An 11,233-nucleotide genomic window follows, 5' to 3' on the forward strand; every position below is an offset into this window, starting at 1 on the left:
GCTTTGCTTGGAGGTTTTTTTTTTGCCCTTCTGAGACTTTAGGGAAGCCTCCTGAAGGTCCCTGAAGCCTCTGGAGAGGGTGGGGGAGGCTGTTTTTGCCCTTCCCAGGCTCCTATAAAACCTCTGGAGCCTGGGGAGGGCGAAAAAGCATGCAAAAAATGGGGGGGGGGAGTGCCTGTAGAGCACGCATTGCATTATGGGTGTGGCACGCCCACACACAACCATCCTGCGCTCCCCCCACTTATGGCACGTGAGCCAAAAAAGGTTCGTCATCGCTGTTCTATATGCTAATATAACATTCGGTTTTTCAAGCAGAGAGTTCTTTTAGTCAAAATGGTACCATGTACAGGAAAGCAAGACAGCAAGTGTAGCATAATCCCAAGATTTGTGGAACCATATCTGAACATAGTTTAAGAGAGCAGAAGCCCATAAACAAACAATATGCTTAATGGCCATAGAAAACTAAGTGATTGTTAAGGGTCATACACGGAGTATTCTGGAAATGAACAGGGCTCCAGCAGAGATGTATTAACAGAACATTGGTTGTTGTTGTTGTTGTTGTTGTTGTTGTTGTTGTTGTTGTTAGTTGCAAAGTCGTGTCTGACCCATCGTGACCCCATGGACAATGTCCCTCCAGGACTTCCTGTCATCTACCATCCTCCGTAGTCCATTTAAGCTCAAGCCTATTGCTTCAGTGACTCCATCCAGCCACCTCATTCTCTGTCGTCCCCTTCTTCTTTTGCCCTCAATCTTTCCCAGCATTAGGCTCTTCTCCGGTGAGTCCTTTCTTCTCATTAGGTGGCCAAAGTATTTGAGTTTCATCTTCAGGATCTGGCCTTCTAAAGAGCAGTCAGGGTTGATCTCCTCTAGGGCTGACCGGTTTGATCGCCTTACAGTCCAAGGGACTCACAGGAGTCTTCTCCAGGACCATAGTTCAAAAAGCATTGCTTTCTATCTTTTATATTCATAATATTTTAAATTACTTTTATTACTGAAAGTTAACAATCAAGGGTAAAATAATGCAATAATGGTAACATTCCATGTAGCATTCATAGTATTTTAACATATTATTAAATTCAGATCATATAGAGAACCAGGTGGTTTAGTGGGTAAGGTGCTGGATTGAGGAATCCTAAAATCTAAGTCCTGCCTTAACCACAGAAACCAAATGGATGATTTTGGGCCAGTCATTCCCTCCCAGCCCAAGAAGGAAGGCAATAACAAATCCTTTTCAAAAATATTTTCAAGAAAACTGCATGGAAAGGTCTGTGTAATTACAACCTGACTTAATAGCAATAGCAATAGCAATAACAGTAGACTTATATACCGCTTCATAGGCCTTTCAGGCCTCTCTAAGCGGTTTACAGAGTCAGCATATTGCCCCCAACAACAATCCGGGTCCTCATTTTACCCACCTCGGAAGGATGGAAGGCTGAGTCAACCCTGAGCCGGTGAGATTTGAACCGCTGAACTGCTGATCTAGCAGTCAGCCTGCAGTGCTGCATTTAACCACTGCGCCACCTTGGCTCTTGAAGGCACTTGAAGGCACACCCACACAAAAGAGAAGCATACTTGCATAATAATAAAACAAGCATATTTGTTTAATAACAATACAGTAGAATAATATAATAATCATTATATTGCCCAAAGAGTGCAGTTCCTACATGTGCATTATTTGATTTTCAAAACACAGATATTTGAAAATGCACCAGGAAACGAAAAAGTGAGCATGTTCATTGGACAGGAAGGGAACATTTAAAAAAAGAGAAAGAGGTAAAATGGAACACCCTGGAAGATAGTATGACTTGATGGGATCAATCAATAAGCCAACCTTCTGTTGTAATTCCACTCAGGAAACAATTATCAATGAAAGCTCCAAATCCATCTTCGGTTGAAAAATGGGAGCTATGCATTTTTTTTCATTCATTGGTGTTATTCATGAATAAATAAGGGAGGACGTGCATCTCATGAGGATTAGGTGATATAAATGGAACCTCCTTCTTCTGTTACTTTACCTCTTTTGACCTTCTCACAAGGCTTATATCATTTCTTCAACTCCACCCTAATGTGTTTATCTATTTAGAGCAGGGGTGTCCAAACTTGGGAACTTTAAGGCTTGTGGACTTCAACTCCCAGAATTCCCCAGTCAGCATGGCTGGCTGGGGAATTCTGGGAGTTGAAGTCCACAAGTCTTAAAGTTCCCAAGTTTGGACACCTCTGATTTACAGGTTGTCCATCTCCTCATAGAGCAGCTTAATATTAGATCCACCTTTTACTACCAAATCTTGTGCGTAGGACAGGGAGGGGGGAGTGAAAATATATGCCATAGGGAGCAGGAAAACTTTCCCATCTTCTTTGTGCTCTTTGATGTTAAAACTGTCAGACTTTCATCCTATCCATAAGTCAATAAAAACTGAAGAAAATGGGCCCCTCGAACAGATGCATATTTTCTCCAGTTTTGATTCAAGAGTAGGAACAGCTTGGCTGGTTCAAACCAAAAGCCCGTCTCATTTTAATTTTCATTGCCCTTTTGGTGGAATGACCGACCAAATATTTCTGGGAAGGCTACACTCTGGAACAAAACGACAGTAATCTTCTCTTATTCAACAATATGATCTGCCAGTTTGTACTTGAAGAGTTTGGAACGTTGCAACATTGCTTTACGTAAATCTTCTTGTAATAATAAGACTTGCTGAATACTGTCTTCCATAACTCATTTAACAATCACGTGAGATGTTTAAAATCCTTCAGGGAGTGTCTGTTACAGAGTTAGAAATCCAACAGAAATTAAATACAGGTTTACACAGAGATGGGAGACACAATCTGAAATTAGATTTTTTTAAAAAAGAAAGTTTATATATCTTATCCGGTTGGTAGAAATGTACCGTATGTTTCAGAGTATAAGGTGCACCTTTCCCACCCAAAAAAGAGGCTGAAAATCTGCTTGTGCCTTATACACTGAATACAGCATTTTTGGCCTCCTGAAACCCCGCCCCCTTCACAAAAATGGATGCGCAGAGGGTTTGGGAAATCTGCAAAGTACTCCTGGGGGCTGGGGAGGGCAAAACAAGCAGAAAACGGGCCATTTTTTGCTCGTTTGTGTCCCCCCCACCCCCCAGGAGCACTCAAGCCTCCCAAAGCCTATGCATGCCCTATTTTTTGCACACAAAAAAAAATGGGCTGAGGGGCATTTTTTGCTTTTTTTGCCCCCAACCCCCAACCCCGAGGAGCCCTTTGCAGGCCTCGCAAACTCTCTGCATGCCCCATTTTTCACAAATAATCAGGTGTGCAGAGGGTTTGGGAGGCAAAGTACAAAAACTTTTTAAAATTTACCTCTTCAAAATCTTGGTGCATCTTATACTCTGGTGCGTCTTATAGTTCAAAAAATACGGTAAATGTCTCCTGTGTCGGAATCCAATAATCTTGCTCAAATCCATCTATTAGCCTGGATTTATAACTGCTGGATCCATTAGCTTCCTAGTATTTTAAATAATGATCGGATGTGTTTCGTATCTGTGAATGTTTAGCATCACAAGTTCTTTTCCATACAGAGAGATCAGCTATGTCACATAGTGGCAAAGCAAATCCCCTAAATACTTTGTTAAGCTTTAGAGATTTCCTTGGCTATCCTGGATAACATCCCCTAACTATGTAGGTCCTTCAAATGACCTACATGGATATTACCAAAAGAAACTAAATAAACTAAATCCAATGAGGTGACGAGTTCCGCAAATGTTGTTGAATTGTAAACAGATGGATGGAGCTAATCCAAACAGCAGAGCAGATCAAATTAAGCTTCTCTGCAAAAAGATAACATTCTTGCTGAACATGCTAGAACTTTGCCTTCATTTTTCAGCAGTTCAGACTAGAAACCCAACACTACTTGCTATGTAACACTTTTCCAGGGCTACTCAATTGGTTCTGAACTCTGATTCTGCCACTTTGAACATTTTACAGGCCTTCTTTTAGTGAAATGGCCTATCACTGATAACCTAATGAAGGGCTGGGATGGATACATTAACACAATGGGTCTATCTATAGCAGTGGTGGGGGACCTTTTCGGCACTCAGTGCCCAAACCGAAATGCTCATGTATGCACGCTGGAGTGCCGGAAACCCGGAAACCTGCTGGCTGACGCACACATGCCTGTTTTCTGGCCATTTTCTGGGTGTTTTGCTGGGTGTTTTTTGGTGGATTTTGTGCCAAAAATGGTCCAAAAATTGGCCTGCAAATGGGCTGAAAAAGACCTGAAAATGGCCCAAAACATGGCCTAAAACCAACCCCAGAAAATGGCCTGAAAAATGGCCCCAAAAATGGCCTGACAACAGCCCGAAAAATGACCCAGAAAATGGCCCAGAAAACAGCCTGGAAATGGCCCAGAAAATGGCCTGATTTGGGGTCATTTTGGGGTGTTTGGAGTGCCATTTTTGTTTTGTATTCCCCTCCCTATAAATTGTAAGCCGCCCTGAGTCCCCTCAGGGAAAAGGGCGGCCTATAAATAATAAACCTTAAACCTTAAACCTTAAACCTTAATAGGAATTTTTTTTTGTTACATAGACAACATAATCACATAACAATAGAAAAAGAAAGGCAGAGGGAAAAGAAAAAAAAAGAGAAACCCCCCCCACACACACACACAAAAAAAGAAAACAAAACCCATCATCCCATACAGTATGTCATTTGATTACAGGTGCTTTAACCTTTATCATTCTTATACATTCATTGTTTCATTTAATAGATTTTGGTTTCGTATCGTTTCTTACTCCCCTGCCTGTAGCAATCAATCCCTACTACGTTTCCCCCTATACACACACCCCATATCTCTCTGTTATATATTTAATAGACGCCACAATAACCTAGGGTTAAAAAAAAAAAGAAAAAAAGAAAAAAAGGGAAAAAACACAAAAAAGAAAAAAAATGGAGTGCCATTTTTCTGGTGCTCTGGTGCCCATGAAAAACAGCTGGCAATGGCACGCATGCCCACAGGCAGGCTCTGTGTGTCACCTCTGGCGTGCATGCCAGAGGCTCACCATCACAGATCTATAGGATTCTGACTCATAAGAAAAATGGATTGAAATTAATCAAGAAGAGATGCAACCTAGACCTTAGGAGAAATTTCCTGACAGTGAGAACTGTTATCCAATGGAACAGCTTGCTTTCAGGGGTTGTGGGTGCTTCATCCCTAGAGGTTGTGGGACGCTACTATGGGTTCCCAATATTAAGAAACCACAGGGTGGAGGGAAAGGCTTGTAAATTCTTTAGAAATCGTACCTGTTTATTGTTTCCTATTGCAAGTTTGAATTTTAAATCATTAGCAAAATAAAATTATTTCTAAAATGTTATATCTTTTAAGAACAATAAGGCTATGCCCAAATTACGCTTAGTTTCACAGCATGGAAGTATGTATTTCTAGGCAGATTACATGTATTCAATGACAAATGTTAGAATCAAAACTAGGTTGGCTTCTTTTATTAATTTGCAAATATGCAGCTAGAACATAAACAAAACTAGTATATGATTTGTCAAGAAAAGGAAAAAAAATGGAAGCAATAGGAGAACTGGACATCAGGTAGTGATTCTTCCCTGCCAATGAGAATGATTTAAAAATCTCCTTTTTGTATAGAGCCATTACATAAATTATTGGCTCCTGATTTAGCCAGCATTAATTATGAAATGGATTTTTCTTCAGAATATAGAGCACAAATGTTTTTTCTGAATTATGCAATGAATTTCCTAATATTTAGATCTGCAAACCTAAAAATGAAAAAATATGAAAGGAGGTATGAACACATACACACACACACACAAAGAGAAATTAATGCGTTAAACTTGCATGTTTGCCAAAAAGATAGTATCTGTAATGAATAAGGATAATTAGATTACATGTCAGTGAGAATTTTACAGAAGAAACTTTAAAATCAGTTGAAGATAGTAGAAACCGGTTTCTTAGTAAGTGTACAATAAGATTTTAACAAGGAACAGAAGTTGAATGAATGAGAACCGAATACAAAAGTAACTAGTAGGAAAGATATATATGTTGATGTGGTGGTTTGATAGTAGAGAAGAATGAATGAGGTTGAACTTCAAAGCAAATGCATGGAAAGAAAAAATGGAAAGGAAAAGATAGAGGGAGAAAATCTTGATTGGATAAACTTGATGGTATCGCAAAAAGAGAAAAGTGATTTTTTTTTAATAATAAAGGTAGGTACCAAGTGGTGTACAATTTAGATAACAGGAAGGATAGTTTGCAAAATGGAAAAATAGGGAAGAATAGGGTGAGGTAGCGCTGGGGTAAACAAGATTTACCAGTAGAAGAGAATATTTGTAGTTCAGGGTTGACCTGCGGAATCCTTGGTGGTTCTTTTGCTTGTTTCTTGCAGGCGTTTAATAAAGCAACTAGGGAACAGTGCCTCGCGGAAAATGTTACCTGGTTGGGTAATAAAACATCTGCAAGAAAGCAACCATACTGAGAGAACACTAAAACTCCACAAACAAAACTTAGTTGCGTTTCCTTTTAACTCATGCATTGATTTGTCACTATTCCTTACTGTTTTTCTACCTTTTGGATAATATGGATTAAGAAGAGCTGTAGCCCCTGTCTTCTGGTATGATATCCCCTTCCAAGAGATCCTGAAGGCTCCCAATGATGTTCAGGAATGTATTAAAGACCTTCCCTCAGGCTTTGGGGAAGGGTGAAAGTTGAGCCCTTGGTGTAATGGTTGGAGGTTTTACACAGGGGTGAGCTGCTACAGGTTTGCCCGAATTCGACGGAACAGGTAGCTAACACTATAGCCAATTCGGAAGACCTCCAAATCCCACCCCTGGCTGGCCCCGCCCATCCCACCCCTCCCAGGAGTCTTCACGTGGCCCATTTTGGATGTGAGGTAAGTGCAGGGCCCGCACAGAGGCTCGGGAAGGGGGACAACAGGCCTCCCGGAAGTTCCAGAAGGCCGGGAACAGGGCCCAGAGAGCCTCTGAAGCCTGGGGGAAGCAGTTATTGCCCTCCCAAAGTTTTTGCCCTCCCAGAGGCTTGAGGAAAGCCTCTGGAGCCTGGGGAAGGCAAAAACTGCCCCCTGCCCTGGTGCAGGAGGGCAACTAGGCCATGCCCACCATGGCCATGCCCACCCAGCAACCAGGCATAGAACCCGTTGCTGAAATTTTTAAAGCCCACCCCTGGTTTTATATTGTCCTTGAACTACTGGTCCAAGTGTGCAATGTATGAGAATTTGATCATGGTTTTGTTCTTCTGGTAAGAATTCTGGTTTGACTTGTTCAATGATTCCTTTGTTTTCTAAGCTATCCATGTGTTCTCATGAAATTTCTGCAGCAATAAATTAAAAGCAGTCAATACTCTTTCTAACCTGTCCAAATGGTGCTTTTTCCAAGTTGCTTCTAGTCCGGTTGCCTCTTTAAAAAAAAAAAAAAGTACCATTGGGACAACCCTGACCTGGATGACTGAGAATCTCCATAGACATCTTTCTATCTTGGTTCTTCAAAGTCCAACTATCACTTCCTTAGACGATCACTTCTGCTTGGGGGAATTCTGTGAGATCTTTGTCTCATATATTGGGCCTTTCCCCACTGCTGAGTTAATTCCATCTACCCATCTTTCAGCTGGCAGAAAACTAAACTGCCATGAAATTGTTTGTACTCCTTGCTTTGTTGTTGTTAGTTGCGAAGTTGTGTCTGACCCATGGACAACATTTCTCCAGGCCTTCCTGTCTTCTACCATCCTCTAAAGTCCATTTAAACTCACGCCTACTGCTTTGGTGGCTCCTTGCTAATCCTTAGCAATTTCTATATTCTACTTTCAGCATATCTCATCCAGAATTCCCTATTCCCCCCCTTTTTTTTTGTCATAGCAGAATGACCATATTATGTAATGGAAGCAATTCTCAGAAATTTGCGGCATGTTAAGTTCCTTCCTATGTAAAACACACCTATTTTCTTAATTAATAAATAATGTGGAAGTATTTAGAATAAACACCCAACCAGCTCATCCTTTGTACAGGAAGGTGACTAGGTCAACAGGGCAAACAAGTCTGAGCTAAGTAAGAATACATGAGTCACCCAATGTCATCTTCTCCCTGTGCGAACAAATGCTTCTGATGGAGGTTCACCTACACAAGATAGGGCATGCTCTCTGTAAACAAAAGTGATAACACAAGGAGCGGTTCAGTTGACCTGAGTTGTACGCCGGCTCAGTTCTCTCAACACACATTCAACCTATTGGAGAAAAAAAGATCTAGCCAGACAGCCAGGTTCTACCTACCTTTCTTTTGATTAACATATTTGTCAGGGTCTCAAAGATGCTTTTTTAAAAAGGTAACTGGACTGGGTTTTTTTTCGCCTTGAGGAAGAAGAAAACATTTCACTTCTCATCCCAGAAGCTTCATCAGTTCTGATGGTGGTGGTGGTGGTGGTAGGGGGGCGGATCGTGGGTTCCTACCAGTTCGCACCTATTTGGTAGAACCGGTTCGTTAAATCTACCGAACCGGTTAGAAGAGGTTCCACCAGTGGACCCGGAAAGCAGGCCACACCTACAGAAGAGGTTCCAAAATTTTTTGAAACCCACCACTGGTCCTTGGATATGATTATTCTACACTATCATGCTCATATTTATAAAACTCAGTGCCTCTGTGAAAGGTAAGGATGACTATTGCGTTTGTGATGCAATCAGAACATTGCGTGTGTTGAAGTTGTTTTAACGCAAACCAAAGATGCCTTTTAAAAAAACAAGTTTACATCATATTCTTATGCATGCCAGTGCTGTGTGTGAAGTAATTTAAGGTGGTTCTGACAAGTGTCATCAGCAACTTCATATCCGGTCACATGGGTGGCAAGCCACTCCCATCCGGTCACATGGGCGGCAAGCCCCTCCCAAAAAGGAGGCCACACCCACAGAGTAGGTTTGAACAATTTTTGAAACTCACCACTGGGGCGGATGGAAAGGTTGTATTTCTTTACAATCATCTGATTATTGTTATTACTTTGAGAACTGTTGAGGCCGTTTAGGGGTGACCTGAATTAGGGTGCAGTTGGTTGTGGAGTTTTCTTGTAGCTGCTGAAAGGCTACGATGTAGACTGGAGATACAGTAGGTGGTGTCTTATTCCTCCCCCTCTGTTGAGGGAGGGGTGTTCAATTCTAACATAGATGGATTCTTTTACCCTTCTTTCAAATCAATAGTCCTCTCTGTCCAAAATCTTGGCTTTGCCAGTCCACATCTGACATGGTGGCTCCCAACAACATGTGAAGTGGGTTTATTACAATGTCACAAATCAACTTACCATTTTTTACATCAGATTGGCTATTGGTTTTCAAATTAGGCCTAGATTGAGGAAATTTTCTTAGATCAAGCCCAAATTTACATACTTAAGTGACAGGCAAGTAAATAATCACTAAGGAAAGAGAGGGCAAGCAACCAGTGATAAGTCAGAGCAATGAGCCCAGCTAACCTAACATTCTCATTAATCAGAATCAGCACTTTCTTACAGATCTATAATTAATTTGTTTTATATAGCTATCCTACACAGTACATGACTCAGGGTGGTGTACACCATCAATAAAAGAATAACCAATAACAGCCACATAATAAAGCACAATGTTACAAACACAACCCAAAGGAGCAATATACAAACATTTAAGTGTTGGAAGGTGGGAGGAATCATCCAGCAGATCTTACCATTCCCAGACCTAGTGGCTGGGGAGAGGGGGGAGAAACCATGTTTTTTTTAATGTTTTCCAAAAGAGAGTTCCAAAAAGAACTCCCTGACAAATTGAAAGACAAAAAAGATAAGTATAAAAAGTGGAAAGAGGGGGACATAACTAAGGCAGAATATTAGCAAATAGCCCAAGCCTGTAAAGATGAAGTAAGGAAAGCTAAGGCTCACAATGAAGAAAGGCTTGCCACAAAAGTAAAAAAATAACAAAAAAAAGCTTCTACCAGCATGTTAAAAACAAGAAAAAGGTTAAGAAAACAATCCATCCATTGCTGGGAGAAAGTGGCAAGAAGATGACAAGCAACAGGGAGAAAGCAGAACTATTTAACTCATCTTTTGCGTCTGTCTTTACACAAAGGGATGAAACAGTCCAACCTATCAAAAACAGCACCACAAAAATCAGATTAGGAACACAAATTGAAATAGGGAAGAAAATGGTAAGTGAGAACCTGTCTACCCTAGACGAATTCAAATCACCAGGACTGGATGGATTACACCCCAGGGTTCTGAAGGAACTGGCAGACGAGAATCTCAGAACCACTGAACTATATCTTTCTGAGATCCTGGAGCACCGGGGAACTGCCAGAGGACTGGAAAAGAGCTGATGTGGTCCCCATCTTTGAAAAAGGAAAAAAAATAGATCCAGGAACTATAGACCTATCAGCCTGATCTCAATACCAGGGAAAATTCTGGAAAAGATAAACGAATTAGCGAAAACCTAGAAGTAAACAAAGTAATAGCCAAAAGCCAACATGGGTTTGTCAAAAACAGATCATGCCAGACTAATCTTATTGCATTCTTCGACAAAGTGACAAAATTAGTGGACCAGAGGAATGCTGTCGATATAATTTACTTGGACTTCAGCAAGGCATTTGATAAAGTAGACCATAACCTACTACTAGACAAAGTAGAAAAATGTGGGTTAAACAGCATCACCACCAGATGGATTCGTAACTGGCTGACCAACATGTAGTCCTCAATGGAACTGCATCTACATGGTGGGAAGTGTGCAGTGGAGTACCCAAGGCTCTGTTTTAGGCCCAGTACTCTTCAGTATCTTCATCAATGATTTGGATGAGGCAATAAATGGGGAACTCATCAAATTTGCAGATGACACCAAGCTTGCAGGAATAGCCAACACTCCAGACGACAGGCTTAAAATACAGAAGGATCTTGACAAACTTGAACATTGGGCACTATCTAATAAAATGAAATTCAATGGTGAAAAGAGTAAGGTTCTACATTTAGGCAAGAAAAATGAAATGCACAGGTACAGTAGAGGTGGTACCTTGCTCAATAGTAGTAACTGTGAGAGGGATCTTGGAGTCCTAGTGGACAACCATTTAAATATGAGCCAGCAGTGTGCAGCAGCTGCCAAAAAAGCCAACACAGTTCTAGGCTGCATAAACAGAGGGATAGAATCAAGATCATGTGAAGTGTTAATACCACTTTATAATGCCTTGGTAAGGCCACACTTGGAATACTGCATTCAGTTTTGGTTGCCATGATGTAG

The sequence above is a fragment of the Thamnophis elegans genome, chromosome 1 (genome assembly GCF_009769535.1).
Source record: "Thamnophis elegans isolate rThaEle1 chromosome 1, rThaEle1.pri, whole genome shotgun sequence".
Classification (NCBI taxonomy): domain Eukaryota; kingdom Metazoa; phylum Chordata; class Lepidosauria; order Squamata; family Colubridae; genus Thamnophis; species Thamnophis elegans.